Source organism: Cupressus sempervirens, chromosome 7 (assembly GCF_028749045.1).
Source record: "Cupressus sempervirens isolate cs-2001-9-10 chromosome 7, ASM2874904v1, whole genome shotgun sequence".
Lineage (NCBI taxonomy): Eukaryota > Viridiplantae > Streptophyta > Pinopsida > Cupressales > Cupressaceae > Cupressus > Cupressus sempervirens.
The window spans coordinates 684041298-684063797 of record NC_143124.1 but is presented as its reverse complement, the minus strand read 5'-3'; the positions used below and the strand labels follow the sequence as shown (position 1 = coordinate 684063797).

Below are 22500 nucleotides of genomic sequence, written 5' to 3'. Positions count from 1 at the left end.
GGGAGGGAGGGGTTTTGTAGAAATTTCTGCCAGGGCAAAAAAATCTCCCGAGTGCCAAATTTCGAGCGAGTGGGGTTTTGTAGAATTTCCACGAGGGGGAAAAAAATCTCCTGAGTCCCAAATTCTGAGCTGGTGGGGTTTGCGATTTTCGGAAGGGCGGAAAAATCTCCCGAGTGCCGAATTCCCCGTGGGTGGGGTTTTGTGATTTCCGTAAGTGCGAAAAAGTTTTCCATGTGGGTCGGGTTTGCAATTTTTGTGAGGGCGGAAAAATCTTCCAAGTCCAAATTCCGAGAAGGCGGGGTTTCATAATTTTCCAAGTGCCAAATTCTGGGTGGGTGGGGTTTGTAAATTCCACGAGGGCGGAAAAAACTTCCAAGTCCAAATTTCGAGCGGGTGGGGTTTGTAAATTTTTGTGAGGGCAGAAAAATCTTCCGACTGCAAATTCTAGGTGGGTCCCCAGGTTTTGTAATTTTCACGAGGGCAGATGACTCATGTACGTGATCCAAAACCGGTCAACTTATTTTTTTGGTTAACGCCCAAAGTTTTGAACTCAAATCGAGTTGGCTACCCCGACTTGAATCGCCTCCAAATTTTTCGCACAACCCATGTCACCCTGCTCGACTTGATTCTAAGTTCCCCGAGTCATGTACGTGGTCCAAAAGAGGTCAACCTTTTTTTTTTCGGGGTTAATGCCCAAAGTTTTCAACTCGAACCGTGTCGGCAACCCCGACACGTATCGCCCCAATTACCCGAACCCTGACTCGAATCGCGTCGAGCCTTAACCGCCTCCAATTTTTTCGCACGACTCATGTCACCGTGCTCGACATGATTCTAAGTGCGCCGATTCATGTGCGTGATCCAAAGGCGGTGAACTCTTTTTTTTGGTTAACGCCCAAAGTTTTCAACCCAAATTGTGTCGGCGACCCCGACTCGTATCGCCTCGAGCCTTAACTGCCTCCATTTTTTTCCAGGACTCATGTCACCGTGCTTGACTTGGTGCCCCGAGTCATGTACATGATCCAAAAGCGGTTAACTTCTTCCTTCTTTGGTTAACACCCAAAGATTTCAACCCGAATCGTGTCAGCAACCCCAACTCAAATCGCCTCGAGCCTTAATCACCTGCAATTTTTTTGAACCACTCATGTCACCGTGCTTGACTTGATTCTATGTGCCCCAAGTCATGTACGTGATCCAAAAGCGATTAACTCTTTTTCTGGCTAACTGCCAAAGTTTTCGAATCGACTAAGCTACCCCGACTCGAATTGCCTCGAGCCTTAACCGCCTCCATTTTTTTTTTTCGCTCGACTCATGTAATCGCACTCACCTTGATTCTGAGTGGCCTGAGTCACTTACCTGATCCAAAACCGGGTATTTTTTCTTTTTTCTTTTTTTTGTCAAGTCCCAAAGTTTTGAACTCGAATAGAGTCGGATGCCCCGACTCGAGTCGTCTCCAAATTTTTCGCAAGACTCATGTCACTGTGCTCGACTTGATTCTAAGTGCCCCGAGCCGTGTACATGATCCAAAAGCGGTTAACTTTTTCTTTTTGGTTAACGCCCAAAGTTTTCAACCCGACCCGCCTCGGCAACCTCGACTCGAAGCGCCTCGAGCCTTAATGGCCTCCAATGTTTTTGCACGACTCATGCCACCGTCGACTTTTCGCTCGAATCATGTCACCCAGGGCACCTCGATGCTACGTGACCCGAGCCCTGTGCGTGATCCAAAACTGGGTAACATTTTTTTTTGAACTCCCAAAATTTCATTCTTTTTTGCCTTACGAGGCCTATCATGATCTCTTTTTATAAAGAAAATTCTCAAATCAGATCATTTTGGCTACCCTACCTTGAATCTGGCTAGCTAGTCGTAATGCCTCGAGTCGCCTCGGCAATACGTGAACTGAAACTTGTGCGTGATCCAAAAGAGGGTAACTTGTTTTTTTTTTTTTTTTTTTGTAATGCCCAAAATTTAGCGCTTTTCGCTGTACAGGGCCTCTCATGATTTTTTTTGTTTTTTTTTTTTTTTTTTTCCCTCGTCGAACCACTCTGGGGACCCAGTCGGGTCACCCGAGGCTGGGGCGACGGAGATGGGTTGACCTAGTCGGGTGACCCAAGTTGGGTCGACCCAAGCGTGCGATCCTGGCTGGGGACAGCAAGTCGATTCTATAAGTTTGCTTACCAATTTTGCTAGCCAGGTCGGCTCACCAAGTCATCTAACCATGTGGTCTTTGCCAAATCAAGAATTGACTCTTTAAGTCCACTCACAGCTCGTCAAGCCGGCTCTCCAAGATGACTTACCGTCTCGCCTCACCAGGTTGCCCCACCAGGGCGCCTCTTCTTTAAGACCGCTCACCATGTCGGCTCCCCAAGTCACCTCACCGAGTTGACTATTCAGGTTGCCTCACCAAGTTGACCCCTTAAGTTCGCTCACCAAGTCAGCTCCCTAAGTTAGCTCACCAAGTCGAATCACCTAGTCATTTTACCACCTTGCCCCAGCAGGTGTGCTCGCCAAGTCGCCCCGCCGAGTTGCTTCTCTAAGCCCACTCACCATGTCAGCTCACCAAGTTGATTGTTCAAGTACATTGCCAAGTCAACTCTTTAAGTTCACTCACCAGGTCAGCCCGCCCAAGTCGCCTCTTTAAGTTCGTTCGCCAGGTCGGCCCGCCCAAGTCGCATCAGCGGGCTAACTCGCCGAGTCACCTCATGAAGTTGACTCTTTAAGTGCGCTCACCAAGTCAGCTCACCAAGTCGACTCACCATCTCGCTTCGATAAGTTGGCTTGCCGAGTTACCCCACCAAGTTGTTGCCTCTTTAAGCCCGCTCACCGTGTCAGGTCGGCTCACCAAGTCGACTAATCAAGTAGGCCCACCAAGTCGCCTCAAGGATAGCTCCTCACCATGAGTCGCCTCACCATGTTGACTCTTTGAGCCCGCTCGCCGGGTCGCCTCACCAAGTCGACTCGAGTACGTTGCCAAGTCGACTCTTTAAGTTCGCTCGCCGGGTCGACTCGACAAGTTAGCTCACCATGTCATCTCAACGAACCAACTCGTCGAGTCACCTCACCACATCGGCTCTCTAATACCACTCGCCAAGTCGCCCCACCAACTCGCCCCGTTAGGCCCACTCTCACCAAGTGGACTCTTTAAGTCTGCTCATAAAGTCGAGCCACCAAGTACTCTTACCAAGTCGACTCTTTAAGTCCTTTCATCGAGTCACCCCACCAAGTACTCTCACCAAGTCAACTCTTTAGGTCCTTTCATAGAGTCACCCCACCAAGTCAACCCTTCAAGTTCATTCATCAAGTCACCCCGCCAAGTCGACTCTTTAAGTTCATTCATCAAGTCACCCCGCCAGGTCAGCCCACAAATTACTCTCACCAAGTCGACTCTTTAAGTTCGTTCATCAATTCACCCCGCCAGGTCGGCCCACCGAGTGGACTCTTTAAGTTCGTTCATGAAGTCACTCTGCCAAGTCGGCCCACCAGGTCGACTCTTTAAGTTCGTTCATCAAGTCACCTCGCCAGGTCAGCCCACCAACTACTCTCACCAAGTCGACTCTTTAAGTTTGCTCACCAAGTCACCCCGCCAGGTCGGCCCACCAAGTACTCTCACCAGGTCGACTCTTTAGGTTTGTTCATCAGGTCACCCCACCGAGTACTCTCACCAAGTCGATTCTTTAAGTTCGTTCATCAAGTCGCACCGCCAGGTCGGCCCACCAAGTACTCTCACCATGTCGACCCTTTTAGTTCGGTCATCAACTCACCCCGCCAGGTCGGCCCACCAAGTGCTCTCACAAAGTCGACTCTTTAGGTTCGTTCATCAATTCACCCCGCCAGCTCGGCCCACCAAGTTCTCTCACCAGGTCGACTCTTTAAGTTCGTTCATCAAGTCACCCTGCCAGTTCGACCCACCAAGTACTCTCACAAAGTCGACTCTCTAAGTTCGTTCATCGAGTCACCCTGCCAGGTCAGCCCACCAAGTACTCTCACCAAGTCACCCCGCTAGTTTGACCCACCAAGTCGACCCTTTAAGTTCGTTCATCAAGTCACCTGGCCAAGTCGGTCCACCAAGTCAACTCTTTAAGTCCGTTCATCAAGTCACGTGACCAGGTCAGCCCACCGAGTACTCTCACCAAGTCGACTCTTTAAGTTTGTTCATCATGTCACCCGGCTAGCTCGGCCCACCCAGTACTCTCACCAAGTCAACTCTCTAAGTCTGTTCATCAAGTCACCCCGCCAGGTCGGCACACCAAGTCGAATCTTTAAGTTCGTTCATCAAGTCACCCCACCAAGTACTCTAACCAAGTCGATTCTTCAAGTGCGTTCATCAAGTCACCCAACCAACTACTCTCACCAAGTCGACTCTTTAACTATGTTCATCAAGTCACCCCACCAAGCACTCTCACAACGTAAACTCTTCAGGTCCGTTCATAAAGTCACCCCACCAAGTCGACCCTTCAAGTGCGTTCATCAAGTCACCCCACCAAGTACTCTCACCAATTCGACTCTTTAAGTCTTTTCATCAAGTCACCACACCAAGTACTCTCACCATGTCAACTCTTTAGGACCGTTCATCAAGTCACCTCGCCAAGTCGACCCTTGAAGTCCGTACATCAAGTCACCCCACCAAGTACTCCCACCAAGTCGACTCTTTAAGTCAGTTCACGAAGTCACCCAACCAGGTCGGCCCACCAAGGACTCTCACCAAGTCGACTCTCTAAGTCTGTTCATCAGGTCACCCCACCGAGTACTCTCACCAAGTCAACTCTTTAGGTCTGTTCATCAAGTCACCCCGCAAAGTCGACCCTCTAAGTTCGTTCATCGAGTCACCCGACCAAGTCGACTGTTTAAGTCCTTTCATCAAGTCACCCCGCCAAGCTGACTCTTTAAGTCCGTTCATCAAGTACCCAGAACAACTACTCTCACCAAGTTGACTCTATAAGTTCGTTCATCAAGTCGGCCCACCAAGTACTCCCACCAAGTCGACTCTTTAAGTCCGTTCATCAGTTCACCCTGCCAAGTACTCTCACCAAGTCAACTCTTTAGGTCCGTTCATCAAGTCACCCCGCCAAGTCGACCCTTTAAGTCCGTTCATCAAGTCGCCCCACCGAGTTGCTTCTCTAAGCCCACTCACCATGTCAGCTCACCAAGTCGGTTGTTCAAGTACATTGCTAAGTCAACTCTTTAAGTTCGCTCGCCAGGTCAGCCCGCCCAAGTCACCTCTTTAAGTTCGTTCGCCAGGTCAGCCCACCCAAGTCGCATCAGCGGGCTAACTCGCCAAGTCACCTCACGAAGTTGACTCTTTAAGTGCGCTCACCAAGTCAGCTCACCAAGTCGACTCACCATCTCGCCTCGATAAATTGGCTTGCCGAGTTGCCCCGCCAAGTCGTCGCCTCTTTAAGCCCGCTCACCGTGTCAGCTCATCAGGTCGGCTCACCAAGTCGACTAATCAAGTAGGCCCACCAAGTCACCTCAAGGATAGCTCCTCACCATGAGTCGCCTCACCATGTTGACTCAATGAGTCGCCTCACCATGTTGACTCTTTGAGCCCGCTCGCCGGGTTACCTCACCAAGTCGACTCGAGTACGTTGCCAAGTCGACTCTTTAAGTTCGCTCGCCGGGTCGACTCGCCAAGTCAGCTCACCATGTCATCTCAACGAACCAACTCTCCGAGTCACCTCACCACGTCGGCTCTCTAATACCACTCGCCAAGTCGCCCCACCAACTCGCCCCGTTAGGCCCACTCTCACCAAGTGGACTCTTTAAGTCTACTCATAAAGTTGAGCCACCAAGTACTCTCACCAAGTTGACTCTTTAAGTCCTTTCATCGAGTCACCCCACCAAGTACTCTCACCAAGTCAACTCTTTAGGTCCGTTCATAGAGTCACCCCACCAAGTTGACCCTTCAAGTGCGTTCATCAAGTCACCCCGCCAAGTCGACTCTTTAAGTTCATTCATCAAGTCACCCCGCCAGGTCAGCCCACAAATTACTCTCACCAAGTCGACTCTTTAAATTCGTTCATCAAGTCACCCTGCCAAGTCGGCCCACCGAGTGGACTCTTTAAGTTCGTTCATGAAGTCACTCTGCCAAGTCGGCCCACCAGGTCGACTCTTTAAGTTCGTTCATCAAGTCACCCTGCCAGGTCAGCCCACCAACTACTCTCACCAAGTTGACTCTTTAAGTTTGCTCACCAAGTCACCCCGCCAGGTCGGCCCACCAAGTACTCTCACCAGGTCGACTCTTTAGGTTTGTTCATCAGGTCACCCCACCGAGTACTCTCACCAAGTTGACTCTTTAAGTTCGTTCATCAAGTCGCCCCACCAGGTCGGCCCACCAAGTACTCTCACCAAGTCGACCCTTTAAGTTGGGTCATCAACTCACCCCGCCAGGTCGGCCCACCAAGTGCTCTCACAAAGTTGACTCTTTAGGTTCGTTCATCAATTCACCCCGCCAGCTCGGCCCACCAAGTTCTCTCACCAGGTTGACTCTTTAAGTTCGTTCATCAAGTCACCTTGCCAGTTCGACCCACCAAGTACTCTCACAAAGTTGACTCTCTAAGTTCGTTCATCGAGTCACCCTGCCAGGTCAGCCCACCAAGTACTCTCACCAAGTCACCCCGCTAGTTCGACCCACCAAGTCCACCCTTTAAGTTCATTCATCAAGTCACCCGGCCAAGTCGGCCCACCAAGTTGACTCTTTAAGTCCGTTCATCAAGTCACGTGACCAGGTCAGCCCACCGAGTACTCTCAGCAAGTCGACTCTTTAAGTTTGTTCATCAAGTCACCCGGCCAGCTCGGCCCACCAAGTACTCTCACCAAGTCGACTCTCTAAGTCCGTTCATCAAGTCACCCCACCAGGTCGGCCCACCAAGTCGAAACTTTAAGTCCGTTCATCAAGTCACCCCACCAAGTACTCTAACCAAGTCGATTCTTCAAGTGCGTTCATCAAGTCACCCGACCAACTACTCTCACCAAGTCGACTCTTTAACTATGTTCATCAAGTCACCCCACCAAGCACTCTCACCACATCAACTCTTCAGGTCCATTCATAAAGTCACCCCACCAAGTCGACCCTTCAAGTGCGTTCATCAAGTCAGCCCACCAAGTACTCTCACCAATTCGACTCTTTAAGTCTTTTCATCAAGTCACCACACCAAGTACTCTCACCAAGTCAACTCTTTAGGACCGTTCATCAAGTCACCTCACCAAGTCGACCCTTGAAGTCCGTTCATCAAGTCACCCCACAAAGTACTCCCACCAAGTCGACTCTTTAAGTCAGTTCACGAAGTCACCCAACCAGGTCGGCCCACCAAGGACTCTCACCAAGTCGACTCTCTAAGTCTGTTCATCAGGTCACCCCACCGAGTACTCTCACTAAGTCAACTCTTTAGGTCCATTCATCAAGTCACCCCGCAAAGTCGACCCTCTAAGTTCGTTCATCGAGTCACCCGACCAAGTCGACTGTTTAAGTCCTTTCATCAAGTCACCCCGCCAAGCCGACTCTTTAAGTCCGTTCATCAAGTCACCAGAACAACTACTCTCACCAAGTTGACTCTATAAGTCCGTTCATCAAGTCAGCCCACCAAGTACTCCCACCAAGTCAACTCTTTAAGTCCGTTCATCAGTTCACCCTGCCAAGTACTCTCACCAAGTCAACTCTTTAGGTCCGTTCATCAAGTCACCCCGCCAAGTCGACCCTTTAAGTCCGTTCATCAAGTCGCCTCGCCGAGTTGCTTCTCTAAGCCCACTCACCATGTCAGCTCACCAAGTTGGTTGTTCAAGTACGTTGCCAAGTCAACTCTTTAAGTTCGCTCGCCAGGTCAGCCCGCCCAAGTCGCCTCTTTAAGTTCGTTCGCCAGGTCGGCCCGCCCAAGTCGCATCAGCGGGCTAACTCGCCGAGTCACCTCACGAAGTTGACTCTTTAAGTGCGCTCACCAAGTCAGCTCACCAAGTCGACTCACCATCTCGCCTCGATAAGTTGGCTTGCCGAGTTACCCCGCCAAGTCGTCGCCTCTTTAAGCCCGCTCACCATGTCAGCTCATCAGGTCGGCTCACCAAGTCGACTAATTAAGTAGGCCCACCAAGTCGCCTCAAGGATAGCTCCTCACCATGAGTCGCCTTACCATGTTGACTCAATGAGTCGCCTCACCATGTTGACTCTTTGAGCCCGCTCGCCGGGTCGCCTCACCAAGTCGACTCGAGTACGTTGCCAAGTCGACTCTTTAAGTTCGCTCGCCAGGTCGACTCGCCAACTCAGCTCACCATGTCATCTCAACGAACCAACTTGCCGAGTTGCCTCACCACGTCGGCTCTCTAATACCACTCGCCAAGTCACCCCACCAACTCGCCCCGTTAGGCCCACTCTCACCAAGTGGACTCTTTAAGTCTGCTCATAAAGTCGAGCCACCAAGTACTCTCACCAAGTCGACTCTTTAAGTCCCTTCATCGAGTCACCCCACCAAGTACTCTCACCAAGTCAACTCTTTAGGTCCGTTCATAGAGTCACCCCACCAAGTCGACCCTTCAAGTGCGTTCATCAAGTCACCCCGCTAAGTCGACTCTTTAAGTTCATTCATCAAGTCACCCCGCCAGGTCAGCCCACAAATTACTCTCACCAAGTCGACTCTTTAAGTTCGTTCATCAATTCACCCCGCCAGGTCAGCCCACCGAGTGGACTCTTTAAGTTCGTTCATGAAGTCACTCTGCCAAGTCGGCCCACTAGGTCGACTCTTTAAGTTCGTTCATCAAGTCACCCTGCCAGGTCAGCCCACCAACTACTCTCACCAAGTCGACTCTTTAAGTTTGCTCACCAAATCACCCCGCCAAGTCGGCCCACCAAGTACTCTCACCAGGTCGACTCTTTAGGTTTGTTCATCAGGTCACCCCACCGAGTACTCTCACCAAGTCGACTCTTTAAGTTCGTTCATCAAGTCGCCCCGCCAGGTCAGCCCACCAAGTACTCTCACCAAGTCGACCCTTTAAGTTCGGTCATCAACTCACCCTGCCAGGTCGGCCCACCAAGTGCTCTCACAAAGTTGACTCTTTAGGTTCATTCATCAATTCACCCCGCCAGCTCGGCCCACCAAGTTCTCTCACCAGGTCGACTCTTTAAGTTCATTCATCAAGTCACCCCGCCAGTTCGACCCACCAAGTACTCTCACAAAGTCGACTCTCTAAGTTCGTTCATCGAGTCACCCTGCCAGGTCAGCCCACCAAGTACTCTCACCAAGTCACCCCGCTAGTTCGACCCACCAAGTTGACCCTTTAAGTTCGTTCATCAAGTCACCCAGCCAAGTCGGCCCACCAAGTCGACTCTTTAAGTCCGTTCATCAAGTCACGTGACCAGGTCAGCCCACCGAGTACTCTCACCAAGTCGACTCTTTAAGTTTGTTCATCAAGTCACCTGGCCAGCTCGGCCCACCAAGTACTCTCACCAAGTCGACTATCTAAGTCCGTTCATCAAGTCACCCCGCCAGGTCGGCCCACCAAGTCGAATCTTTAAGTCCGTTCATCAAGTCACCCCACCAAGTACTCTAACCAAGTCGATTCTTCAAGTGCGTTCATCAAGTCACCCGACCAACTACTCTCACCAAGTCGACTCTTTAACTATGTTCATCAAGTCACCCCACCAAGCACTCTCACCATGTCAACTCTTCAAGTCCATTCATAAAGTCACCCCACCAAGTCGACCCTTCAAGTGCGTTCATCAAGTCACCCCACCAAGTACTCTCACCAATTCGACTCTTTAATTCTTTTCATCAAGTCACCACACCAAGTACTCTCACCATGTCAACTCTTTAGGACCGTTCATCAAGTCACCTCGCCAAGTCGACCCTTGAAGTCCGTTCATCAAGTCACCCCACCAAGTACTCCCACCAAGTCGACTCTTTAAGTCAGTTCACGAAGTCACCCAACTAGGTCGGCCCACCAAGGACTCTCACCAAGTCGACTCTCTAAGTCTGTTCATCAGGTCACCCCACCGAGTACTCTCACCAAGTCAACTCTTTAGGTCCGTTCATCAAGTGACCCCGCAAGGTCGACCCTCTAAGTTGAGTCGCCATGAGTCGCCTCACCATGTTGACTCAATGAGTCGCCTCACCATGTTGACTCTTTGAGCCCGCTTGCCGGGTCGCCTCACCAAGTCGACTCGAGTACGTTGCCAAGTCGACTCTTTAAGTTCGCTCGCCGGGTCGACTCGCCAAGTCAGCTCACCATGTCATCTCAATGAACCAACTCGCAGAGTCGCCTCACCACGTCGGCTCTCTAATACCACTTGCCAAGTCGCCCCACCAACTCGCCCCATTAGGCCCACTCTCACCAAGTGGACTCTTTAAGTCTGCTCATAAAGTCGAGCCACCAAGTACTCTCACCAAGTTGACTCTTTAAGTCCTTTCATCGAGTCACCCCACCAAGTACTCTCACCAAGTCAACTCTTTAGGTCCGTTCATAGAGTCACCCCACCAAGTCGACCCTTCAAGTGCGTTCATCAAGTCACCCCGGAAAGTCGACTCTTTAAGTTCATTCATCAAGTCACCCCTCCAGGTCAGCCCACAAATTACTCTCACCAAGTCGACTCTTTAAGTTCGTTCATCAATTCACCCCGCCAGGTCGGCCCACTGAGTGGACTCTTTAAGTTCATTCATGAAGTCACTCTGCCAAGTTGGCCCACCAGGTCGACTCTTTAAGTCCGTTCATCAAGTCGCCCTGCCAAGTCGACCCTTTAAGTCCATTCATCAAGTTGCCTTGCCAAGTACTCTCACCAAGTCGACCCTTTAAGTCCTTTCATCAAGTCACCCCACCAAGTTGACTCTTGAAGTCCGTTCATCAAGTCACTAGAACAAGTAATCTAACCAAGTCGACTCTTTAAGTCCATCCATAAAGTCACCCCACCAGGTCGGCCCACGAAGTACTCCCACCAAGCCGACTCTTTATGTTCGTTCATCAGTTCACCCCACCAAGTACTCTCACCAAGTTGACTTTTTAAGTCTGCTCATGAAGTCGAGCCACCAGGTACTCTCACCAAGTCGACTCTTTGAGTCCGTTCATCAAGTCGCCACACCAAGTACTCTAACCAAGTCGATTCTTCAAGTGCGTTCATCAAGTCACCCCACCAAGTACTCTCACCAAGTTGACTCTTTAAGTCCTTTCATCGAGTCACCCCGCCAAGTACTCTCACCAAGTCAACTCTTTAGGTCTGTTCATAGAGTCACCCCACCAAGTCAACCCTTCAAGTGCGTTCATCAAGTCACCCCGCCAGGTCGGCCCACCAAGTCGAATCTCTAAGTCCGTTCATCAAGTCACCGTCCCGATCTGGCCGAGCCGTTCTGGGCAAGCCATGCTGGCCGAGCCAATCTAGGCGAGCCGATCTGGGCGACCCGTTCTGGCCAAGCCAATCTGGGCGACCCGTTCTGGCCGAGCCATGCTGGCCGAGCCGTTCTAGACAGGCCATACTGGCCGAGCTGATCTGGGCGAGCCGTTCTGGCTGAGCCATGCTGGCCGAGTCGATTTGGGCGAGCCATGCTGGCCGAGCCGATCAGGGCGACCCGTTTTGGCCGAGCCATGCTGGCCGAGCCGTTCTGGCCGGGCCATGCTGGCCGAGCCGATCTGGGCAAGCCGTTCTGGTCGAGCCATGCTGGCCGAGATGATCTGGGCGAGCCATGCTGGCCGAGCTGATCTGGGCGAGCCATTCTTGCCGAGCCATGCTGGCCGAGCTGTTCTGGCCGAGCCATGCTGGCCGAGCCGATCTGGGTGAGCCGTTCTGGCCGAGCCGATCTGGCTGAGCTCCAAAACTGGTGTCATTGATGGCTGTTTGGTCGCCTCTGTGCCAACTCGATCGGCACAACATTTGGAATGGTTCGACAGCGGTTGTCTTTCCAATGTGTCATCGGGATGTCTTGGAACGCGGCCTTTGAAGGGTGAGCTCGCGTCTAGCACTTGGATTGTGCATCGTCACAAGTGAATGGGGAGATCTCTTTGTGAACGGTGGCATGGCGATTGCAAGAGAAAATTGACTTAGTAGTCAGAGCATTGGCCTCGGGCCATTGTGATGGCCTTGCAATTTCTCTATAATTGCAACCTATGTTTGCGCAGTAGCAGAGTTTGCATGTAAGATTGGGCTTTGTTCTTGACGGTTCGAAGTACTCTCACCAAGTCACCAAGTCACCATGCTGGCCGACCCGATCTGGTCGAGCCGATCTGGGCAAGCCATGCTGGCCGAGCCAAGCTGGCTGAGCCAATCTGGGCGAGCCATGCTGGCCGACCCGATCTGGGCGAGCCATTCTTGCCGACCCGATCTGGCCGAGCTCCAAAAACGGTGTCGTGGATGGCTGTTTGGTCACATTTTTCATTGAATTCGATTTTTAAGGGAGTTGTCTGTGCTATCGCAGATTTCTAATGCAGAGCGAGCCTCGCACTAATAGCTTATATAGGAGAGGTTGTTGCCGCGAGCCTCTCCCATGTCCCTTTCATTGATTCAACATTGGTGTCTAGGCGGATCAGATTGTTGGGTTTTCAAACGGTGTATGCTGATGTTGAATCAATGAAAGGGGCATGAAGCGATCTTAGTGCTTTTCCTCAGCTCTCCTTTAGATCATGTTTTTCGATGACTCAATTTTGGAAAAGGTGAGGCAGCGGTTGCCGATCCATGGTGTGTGTTTTTGCTGATTTTAAAACTTGATCTAAACGTGAGCCCTTGTCTAGCACTCCGGCGTTGCTTGGTATAATGGCAATTTGCTATGGGTGCTCGGCGCTCTAGCAATTTGTCATGGTGTACTTGTCGCGGCTATATGGGAGCTTTAATATCGAAAGCTCTCGGCGAAAAATGGTGGCCGAGCCATGCTGGTGGACCCGATCTGGCTTAGCCATTTTTGTCGACCCGATCTGGCTCTCGTTTCGCACTCCATCGGCACAAATTCGGGAGTTGTTCGACAGCAGTTGTCATTCCAATGTGTCATTGCGGTGATCTGGAGAGCGATGCTAAGTGTGGGAGCTTGCGTCTAGCATTTGGGGATGTTTGTGCAAGCGAGCAGGGGAGCTTCTCTTATCAGAACCTCTCCGTGGCCTTTGAATATAGACCCAGTGCCGACGATATCGATGGATACGAGCCTTGGATTATAAAATTGTTCAGCTAACATTGGTTTTTGTGAGAGATGGGTACGAAAGAACTTCCCGATCGATACGCGGGAGTTCCCTAAGATCGCCTCTGTGCCAACTCGATTGGCACAACATTGGGAATGGTTCGACAGTGGTTGTCATTCCAATGTGTCATCGGGATGTCTTGGAACGCGGCCTTTCAAGGGCGAGCTCGCGTCTAGCACTTGGATTGTGCATCGTCACAAGTGAATGGGGAGATCTCTCTGTGAACGGCGGCATGGCGATTGCAAGAGAAAATTTACTTAGTAGTCGGAGCATTGGCCTCGGGCCATTGTGACGGCCTTGCAATTTCTCTTTAATTGCAACCTATGTTTGCGCAGTAGCAGAGTTTGCATGTAAGATGGGCCTTGTTCTCGAGAGTTCCAGGAGATGACCTCCGGAACTTTTGGATTGGGCCCCTTCAAGGTGAAATTCATCCAGTTGATCGGATGAGCTCGATGACCATTTCAGTCCCTCAGCTCCATGAACTCACATCTCCTAACTGATGACAATCTTTTGCTCCTCTGCCGACCTCATAAAAAATTGGGTCGTGAATGGCTGTTTGGTAGGAATTTTAAAGGATTTGGATTTTTCAGGTGGATGTCGGTGTGTTCGCTAATTTCTAATGTAGAGCGAGCCTCGCACTAATAGCTTATATAGGAGAGGTGGTTGCCGCGAGCCTCTCCCGTGCCCCTCTCATTGATTCAACACCGGTGTCAAGGCGGATGGATATGTCGGATTTTGAAATGGTGGACGCCAACGTTGAATCAATTAGAGGGGCATGAAGGCCACCCTGGATGTGCTATTCCTCGACTCTCCTTTAGATCGTGTTTTCTTCTCACTCAGCTGGCACAATTTCAGAAAAAGGTTTGGCAATGGTTGCCATCCCTCACCGCGTCTACTTGGTGATTTTAAAACTCGATCTAAAATGGGAGCCCTCGCCTAGCACCTCCGTCCGGTGTTGCTTGGGTATTGCATAAAATTATGCCAATGGCGCGAATCCCCCAACGAATGCCTACGCTTGGACCCTCTCTTAGATCACCTTCTTCGATCACTCGACCGACACAACTACGGAAGAGACTTGGCAGTGGTTGCCATTCTACAGCGTGTCTGTTCAGCGATTTCGAAGTTGATCTAATGGCGAGCCCTTGTCTCTAGCCATGAGGTGGGTGCTTGGCACTCTAGCAAAATTTTTTGCATGCCTATCACGGCTACAATGGGAGAGGTGGTTGCCACGAGCCTCTCCCGTGCCCCCGTCATTGATTTAACGCCGCTGTCAGGGCGGATGGATATGTTGGATTTTGAAATGGTGGATGCCGACGTTGAATCAATTAGAGGGGCATGAAGCCCACCCTCGAGGGTGCTATTCCTGGACTCTCCTTTAGATCACGTTTTCTTGTCACTCAGCTGGCGCAATTTCGGAAAAAGGTTTGGCAGCGGTTGCCAGCCCTCACCGCGTCTACTCGGTGATTTTAAAACTCGATCTAAAACAAGAGCCCTCGTCTAGCACCTCCGTCCGGTGTTTCTCGGGTATTGCATAAATTTATGCCATCGGCGCGAATCCCGCAACGAATTCCTCTGCTTGGACCCTCTCTTAGATCACCTTCTTCGATCACTCGACCAACACAACTACGGAAGAGACTTGGCAGCGGTTGCCATTCTACACCGCGTCTGTTCAGCGATTTCGAAGTTGATCTAATGGCGAGCCCTTGTCTCTAGGCATGAGGTGGGTGCTTGGCGCTCTAGCAAAATTTTTTGCATGCCTATCGCGGCTACAAGGGGAGAGGTGGTTGCCACGAGCCTCTCCCGTGCCCCCCTTATTGATTCAACGCCGCTGTCAGGGCGAATGGATATGTCAGATTTTGAAATGGTGGACGCCGACGTTGAATCAATTAGAGGGGCATGAAGCCCACCCTCGAGGGTGCTATTGCTGGATTCTCCTTTAGATCATGTTTTCTTGTCACTCAGCTGGCGCAATTTCGAAAAAAGGTTTGGCAGCAGTTGCCAGCCCTCACCGTGTCTACTTGGTGATTTTAAAACTCGATCTAAAATAGGAGCCCTCGTCTAGCACCTCCGTCCGGTGTTGCTCGGGTATTGCATAAATTTATGCCATCGGCGCGAATCCCCCAACGAATGCCTACACGCTTGGACCCTCTCTTAGATCACCTTCTTCGATCACTCGACCGATGCAACTACGGAAGAGACTTGGCAGCGGTTGCCATTCTACAGTGTGTCTGTTAAGTGATTTCGAAGTTGATCTAATGGCGAGCCCTTGTCTCTAGCCATGAGGTGGGTGCTTGGCACTCTAGCAAAAATTTTTGCGTGCCTATCGCGGCGGCTACAAGGGGAGAGGTGGTTGCCGTGAGCCTCTCCCGTGCCCCCCTCATTGATTCAATGCCGCTGTCAGGGCAGATGGATATGTCAGATTTTGAAATGGTGGACAGCGACGTTGAATCAATTAGAGGGGCATGAAGCCCACCCTCGAGGGTGCTATTCCTGGACTCTCCTTTAGATCATGTTTTCTTGTCACTCAGCTGGCGCAATTTCAGGAAAAGGTTTGGCAACGGTTGCCAGCCCTCACCACGCCTACCTGGTGAATTTAAAACTCCATCTAAAATGGGAGCCCTCGTCTAGCACCTCTGTCCGGTGTTGCTCGGGTATTGCAAAAATTTATGCCATCGGCGCGAATCCCCTAATGAATGCGTACGCTTGGACCCTCTCTTAGATCACCTTCTTCGATCACTCGATCGACGCAACTGCGGAAGAGACTTGGCAGCGGTTGCCATTCTACAGCGCATCTTTTCAGCGATTTCGAAGCTGATCTAATGGCGAGCCCTTGTCTCTAGCCATGAGGTGGGTGCTTGGTGCTTTAGCAAAAATTTTTTGCATGCCTATCGTGGCTACAAGGGGAGAGGTGGTTGCTGCTAGCCTCTCCCATGCCCCCCTCATTGATTCAACGCCGCTGTCAGGGCGGATGGATATGTCAGATTTTGAAACGGTGGAGCCGACGTTGAATCAATTAGAGGGGCATGAAGCCCACCCTCGAGGGTGCTATTCCTGGACTCTCCTTTAGATCATTTTTTCTTGTCACTCAGATCGCGCAATTTCGGAAAAAGGTTTGGCAGCGGTTGCCAGCCCTCACCGCGTCTACTTGGTGATTTTAAAACTCGATCTAAAACGGGAGCCCTCGTCTAGCACCTCCGTCCGGTGTTGCTCGGGTATTGCATAAATTTATGCCATCGGCGTGAATCTCCCATCGAATGCCTACGCTTGGACCCTCTCTTAGATCACCTTCTTCGATCACTCGACCAACGCAACTACGGAAGAGACTTGGCAGCGGTTTCCATTCTATAGCGCGTCTGTTCAGCGATTTCGAAGTTGATCTAATGGCGAGCCCTTGTCTCTAGCCATGAGGTGGGTGCTTGGCGCTCTAGCAAAATTTTTTGCGTGCCTATCGCAGCTACAACGGGAGAGGTGGTTAGCACGAGCCTCTCCCGTGCCCCCCTCATTGATTCAACGCCGCTGTCAGGGCGGATGGATATGTCAGATTTTGAAACGGTGGACGCCGACGTTGAATCAATTAGAGGGGCATGAAGCCCACCCTCGAGGGTGCTATTCCTTGACTCTCCTTTAGATCATGTTTTCTTGTCACTCAGCTGGCGCAATTTCAGAAAAAGGTTTGGCAGCGGTTGCCAGCCCTCACCGCGTCTACTTGGTGATTTTAAAACTCGATCTAAAATGGGAGCCCTCGTCTAGCACCTCCGTCCGGTGTTGCTCGGGTATTGCATAATTTTTTTGCTATCGGCGCGAATCCCCCAACGAATCCCTAGCCTTGGACTTTCTCTTAGATCACCTTCTTTGATCACTCGACCGACGCAATTACGAAAGAGGCTTGGCAGTGGTTGCCATTCCACAGCGCGTCTGTTCAGCGATTTCGAAGTTGATCTACTAATGGCGAGCCCTTGTCTAGCCATGAGGTGGGTGCTTGGGGCTCTGGCAATTTTTTGTGTTCCTATCGCGGCTTACAATGGGAGCTTTGATAAAAAAAGTTCTCGGCGATCCTCCCCAATAGAAATCAGTGCTGGTGTTCGCGAAAGACACGTTATTCGGATTTTTGGAATATTGGCACCAGCATCGTTTCTATTGGGAGGGCCGTGAAGCCATCCCGATTTTGCTATGCGAGGGCTCTCTCTCCCAGAGTCGTTCTCTACGCAAGAACTTCTTTGGCACAAAATTTTCAGAATGGTTTGGCAGCGGTTGTCGTTCCAATGGTGCCGTTGTGGTGGTTGCCTGGGCAGCGATCTGAAGGGCAACCCGTCGTCTAGCAGTTGGCCTGCGCATCACGAGTGACAAGGGAGCCTTTGTTATCAGAAGCTCCCCGTGGCCATTCGATTAGAAGAGCCATTGCTTGTTTGAGCAAGGATGAATGCAGCCTCGGATTCCAAACAAAATCAACGATTTTGGATCTATATAAGAGCAGAATGAAGCAGAAGCACAGCCCGTTTGCTATGCGCGGCTCCCCAAAGTTGCTCTTCTTTCTCACTCCATTGCCACAATTTCGGGAGTTGTTCGACAGCGATTGTCGTTCTAATGTGTCATTGCGGTGATCTGGAGAGCGATGCTAAGGGCGGGAGTTTGTGTCTGGAATTTGGGATGTTTGTGCGAGCGAGCAGGGGAGCTTCTCTTATCGGAACCTCTCCGTGGCCTTTGAATATATAGACCCAGTGCCAATGATATCGATGGATGCGAGCCCTTGGATTCCAAATTTGTCCACAGCTAACATTGGTTTTTGTGAGAGATGGGCACAAAAGCACATCCTGATTGCTACACGGGAGCTCCATAAGGTCGCCTCTGTGCCAACTCGATCGGCACAACATTGGGAGTGGTTCGACAGCGGTTGACGTTTCAATGTCTCATCGGGGGATGTCTTGGAAAGTGGTCTTTCTTTCAAGGGTGAGCTCGCGTCTAGACATTGGATTGTGCATCGCGTCAGAAGTGAATGGGGAGATCTCTCTATGAACGGCGGCATGGTGATTGCAAGAGAAAATTGACTTAGTCGGAGCCATTGGCCTCGGGCCATTGTGACGGCCTCGCAATTTCTCTTTAATTGCAACCTATGTTTGCGTAGTAGTAGAGTTTGCATGTATAAGATGGGCCTTGTTCTCGAGAGTTCCAGGAGATGACCTCGGGAACTTTTGGATTGGGCCCCTTCAAGGTGAAATTCATCTAGTTGATCGGATGAGCTCGATGACCATTTCAGTCCCTCGGCTCCATGAACTCACATCTCCTAACCGATGACAATCTTTTGCTCCTCTGCCGACCTCATAAAAAATTGGGTCGTGAATGGCTGTTTGGTAGGAATTTTAAAGGATTTGGATTTTTAAGGCGGATGTCATTGTGCTCGCTAATTTCTAATGCAGAGCGAGCCTCGCACTAATAGCTTATATAGGAGAGGTGGTTGCCGCGAGCCTCTCCCATGCCCCCCTCATTGATTCAACGCCGGTGTCAAGGCGGATGGATATGTCGGATTTTGAAACGGTGGACGCCGACGTTGAATCAATTAGAGGGGCATGAAGCCCACCCCAGATGTGCTATTCCTTGACTCTCCTTTAGATCATGTTTTCTTCTCACTCAGCTGGCGCAATTTCAGAAAAAGGTTTGGCTGCAGTTGCCATCCCTCACCGCGTCTACTTGGTGATTTTAAAACTCAATCTAAAACGGGAGCCCTCGTCTAGCACCTCCGTCTGGTGTTGCTCGGGTATTGCATAAAATTATGCCATCGGCGTGAATCCCCCAATGAATGCCTACGCTTGGACCCTCTCTTAGATCACCTTCTTCGATCACTCGACTGACGCAACTACGGAAGAGACTTGGCAGCGGTTGCCATTCTACAGCGCGTCTGTTCAGTGATTTCGAAGTTGATCTAATGGCGAGCCCTTGTCTCTAGGCATGAGGTGGGTGCTTGGCGCTCTAGCAAAATTTTTTGCGTGCCTATCGCGGCTACAATGGGAGAGGTGGTTGCCGCGAGCCTCTCCCGTGCCCCCCTCATTGATTCAATGCCGCTGTCAAGGCAGATGGATATGTCAGATTTTGAAAAGGTGGACGCCGACGTTGAATCAATTAGAGGGGCATAAAGCCCACCCTCAGGGGTGCTATTCTTGGACTCTCCTTTAGATCATGTTTTCTTGTCACTCAGCTGGCGCAATTTCAAAAAAAGGTTTGGCAGCGGTTGCCAGCCCTCACCGCGTCTACTCGGTGATTTTAAAACTCGATCTAAAATGGGAGCCCTCGTCTAGTACCTCCGTCCGGTGTTGCTCGGGTATTGCATAAATTTAGGCCATCGGCGCGAATCCACCAACGAATGCCTACACTTGGACCCTCTCTTAGATCACCTTCTTCGATCACTCGATCGACGCAACTACGGAAGAGACTTGGCAGCGGTTGCCATTCTACACCGCGTCTGTTCAGCGATTTCGAAGTTGATCTAATGGCGAGCCGTTGTCTCTAGGCATGAGGTGGGTTCTTGGCGCTCTAGCAAATTTTTTTGCATGCCTATCACCGCTACAAGGGGAGAGGTGGTTGCCGCGAGCCTCTCCCGTGCCCCCCTCATTGATTCAACGCCGCTGTCAGGGCGGATGGATATGTCAGATTTTGAAATGGTGGACGCCGACGTTGAATCAATTAGAGGGGCATGAAGCCCACCCTCGAGGGTGCTATTCTTGGACTCTCCTTTAGATCATGTTTTCTTGTCACTCAGCTGGCGCAATTTCGGAGAAAGGTTTGGCAGCGGTTGCCAGCCCTCACCGCATCTACATGGTGATTTTAAAACTCGATCTAAAACGGGAGCCCTCGTCTAGCACCTCCGTCCGGTGTTGCTCGGGTATTGCATAAATTTATGCCATCGGTGCGAATCCCCCCAACGAATGCCTACGCTTGGACCCTCTCTTGGATCACCTTGTTCGATCACTCGACCGGCGCAACTACGGAAGAGACTTGGCAGCGGTTACCATTCTACACCGCATCTGTTTAGCGATTTCGAAGTTGATCTAATGGCGAGCCCTTGTCTCTAGCCATGAGGTGGGTGCTTGGCGCTCTAGCAAAATTTTTTGCGTGCCTATCACGACTACAATGGGAGAGGTGGTTGCCGCGAGCCTCTCCTGTGCCCCCCCTCATTGATTCAACGCCGCTATCAGGGCGAATGGAAATGTCAAATTTTGAAACGGTGGACGCCGACGTTGAATCAATTAGAGGGGCATGAAGCCCACCCTCGAGGGTGCTATTCCTAGACTCTCCTTTAGATCATGTATTTTTGTCACTCAGCTGGCGCAATTTCAGAAAAAGGTTTGGCAGCGTTTGCCAGCCCCTCACCGCGTCTACTTGGTGATTTTAAAACTCGATCTAAAACGGGAGCCCTCATCTTGCACCTCCGTCTAGTGTTGCTCGGGTATTGCACAAATTTTTGGCATCGGCGCGAATCCCCCAACGAATGCCTACATGCTTGGACCCTCTCTTAGATCACCTTCTTCGATAACTCGACCGACGCAATTACGGAAGAGACTTGGCAGCGGTTGCCATTCTACACCGCGTCCGTTCTGCGATTTTGAAGTTGATCTAATGGCGAGCCCTTGTCTATAGCCATGAGGTGGGTGCTTGGTGCTCTAGCAATATTTTTTGCGAGCCTATCGCGGCTACAATGGGAGAGGTGGTTGCCGCGAGCCTCTCCTGGAGCCCTCATCAAGCACCTCGTCCGGTGTTGCTCGGGTATTGCATAAATTTATGCCATCAGCGTGAATCCCCCAACGAATGCCTACACTTGGACCCTCTCTTAGATCACCTTGTTCGATCACTCAACCGACGCAACTACGGAAGAGACTTGGCAGCGGTTGCCATTCTACAGCGCGTCTGTTCAGCGATTTCGAAGTTGATCTAATGGCAAGCCCTTGTCTCTAGCCATGAGGTGGGTGCTTGGCACTCTAGAAAAATTTTTTGTGTGCCTATCACGCTTACAAGGGGAGAGGTGTTTGCCGCGAGCCTCTCCCGTGGCCCCCTCATTGATTCAACGCCGCTGTCAGGGCGGATGGATATGTCAAATTTTGAAACGGTGGACGGCGACGTTGAATCAATTAGAGGGGCATGAAGCCCACCCTCGAGGGTGCTATTCCTGGACTCTCCTTTAGATCATTTTTTCTTGTCACTCAGATCGCGCAATTTCGAAAAAAGGTTTGGCAGCGGTTGCCAGCCCTCACCGCGTCTACTCGGTGATTTTAAAACTCGATCTAAAATGGGAGCCCTCGTCTAGCACCTCCGTCCGGTGTTGCTCGGGTATTGCATAAATTTATGCCATCGGCGTGAATCCCCCAATGAATGCCTACGCTTGGACCCTCTCTTAGATCATCTTCTTCGATCACTCGACCGACGCAACTACGGAATAGACTTGGTAGTGGTTGCCATTCTACAGCGCGTCTGTTCAGTGATTTCGAAGTTGATCTAATGGCGAGCCCTTGTCTCTAGCCATGAGGTGGGTGCTTGGCACTCTAGAAAATTTTTTTGCGTGCCTATCGCGTAAAGCATGTTTTCTAGTCACTCAGCTGGCGCAATTTTGGAAAAAGGTTTGGCAGCGGTTGCCAGCCCTCACCGCGTCTTCTTGGTGATTTTAAAACTCGATCTAAAATGGGAGCCCTCGTCTAGCGGCTCTGTGCCAACTCGATCGGCACAACATTGGGAAATGGTTCGACAGCGGTTGTCGTTCCAATGTGTCATCGGGGGATGCCTTGGAAAGTGGCCTTTCAAGGGCAAGCTCATGTCTAGCCCTTGGATTGTGCATCGTGTCACAAGTGAATGGGGAGATCTCTTTGTGAACGGCGGCATGGTGATTGCAAGAGAAAATTGACTTAGCCGGAGCATTGGCCTTGGGCCATTGTGACGGCCTTGCAATTTCTCTTTAATTGCAACCTATGTTTGCGCAGTAGCAGAGTTTGCATGTAAGATGGGCCTTGTTCTTGAGAGTTCCAGGAGATGACCTTCGAAACTTTTGGATTGGGCCCCTTCAAGGTGAAATTCATCCAGCTAATCGGATGAAGCTCGATGTGCTTGTATCTATTCCGAGATGGTAATGATGGTCATTAATCTGTGGCGCCAGAGTATTATCCCATTCGGTAATCGCAATGGCGGAGCTGGTGGGAAGTACTTGTCGCTTTGTTTTGATGGATATAACCCTATATGTAGGTGTCTGCATGGCTTGCAATACACTGCACATTTGGTGTTCGATTCTAAGATGCGCTTGTTGCTGAGTGTGTATGGAGTTGTATCTTTTAGCCAAGGGCTCTGTCTCATTGGCACGTTCTATCATTGCATTTTTATCCTGCCCGGACGGCAAG

The 22500-nt window shown here is 50.8% G+C and overlaps 1 long non-coding RNA gene across 1 annotated transcript in view; it reads right to left on the bottom strand.

Annotated features, from left to right (window-relative positions):
* Positions 1 to 22500, bottom strand: part of LOC149548589 (uncharacterized) — a 152129-nt gene that overhangs the window by 61687 nt on the left and 67942 nt on the right. The gene's annotated exons all lie outside the window — the stretch shown is intronic.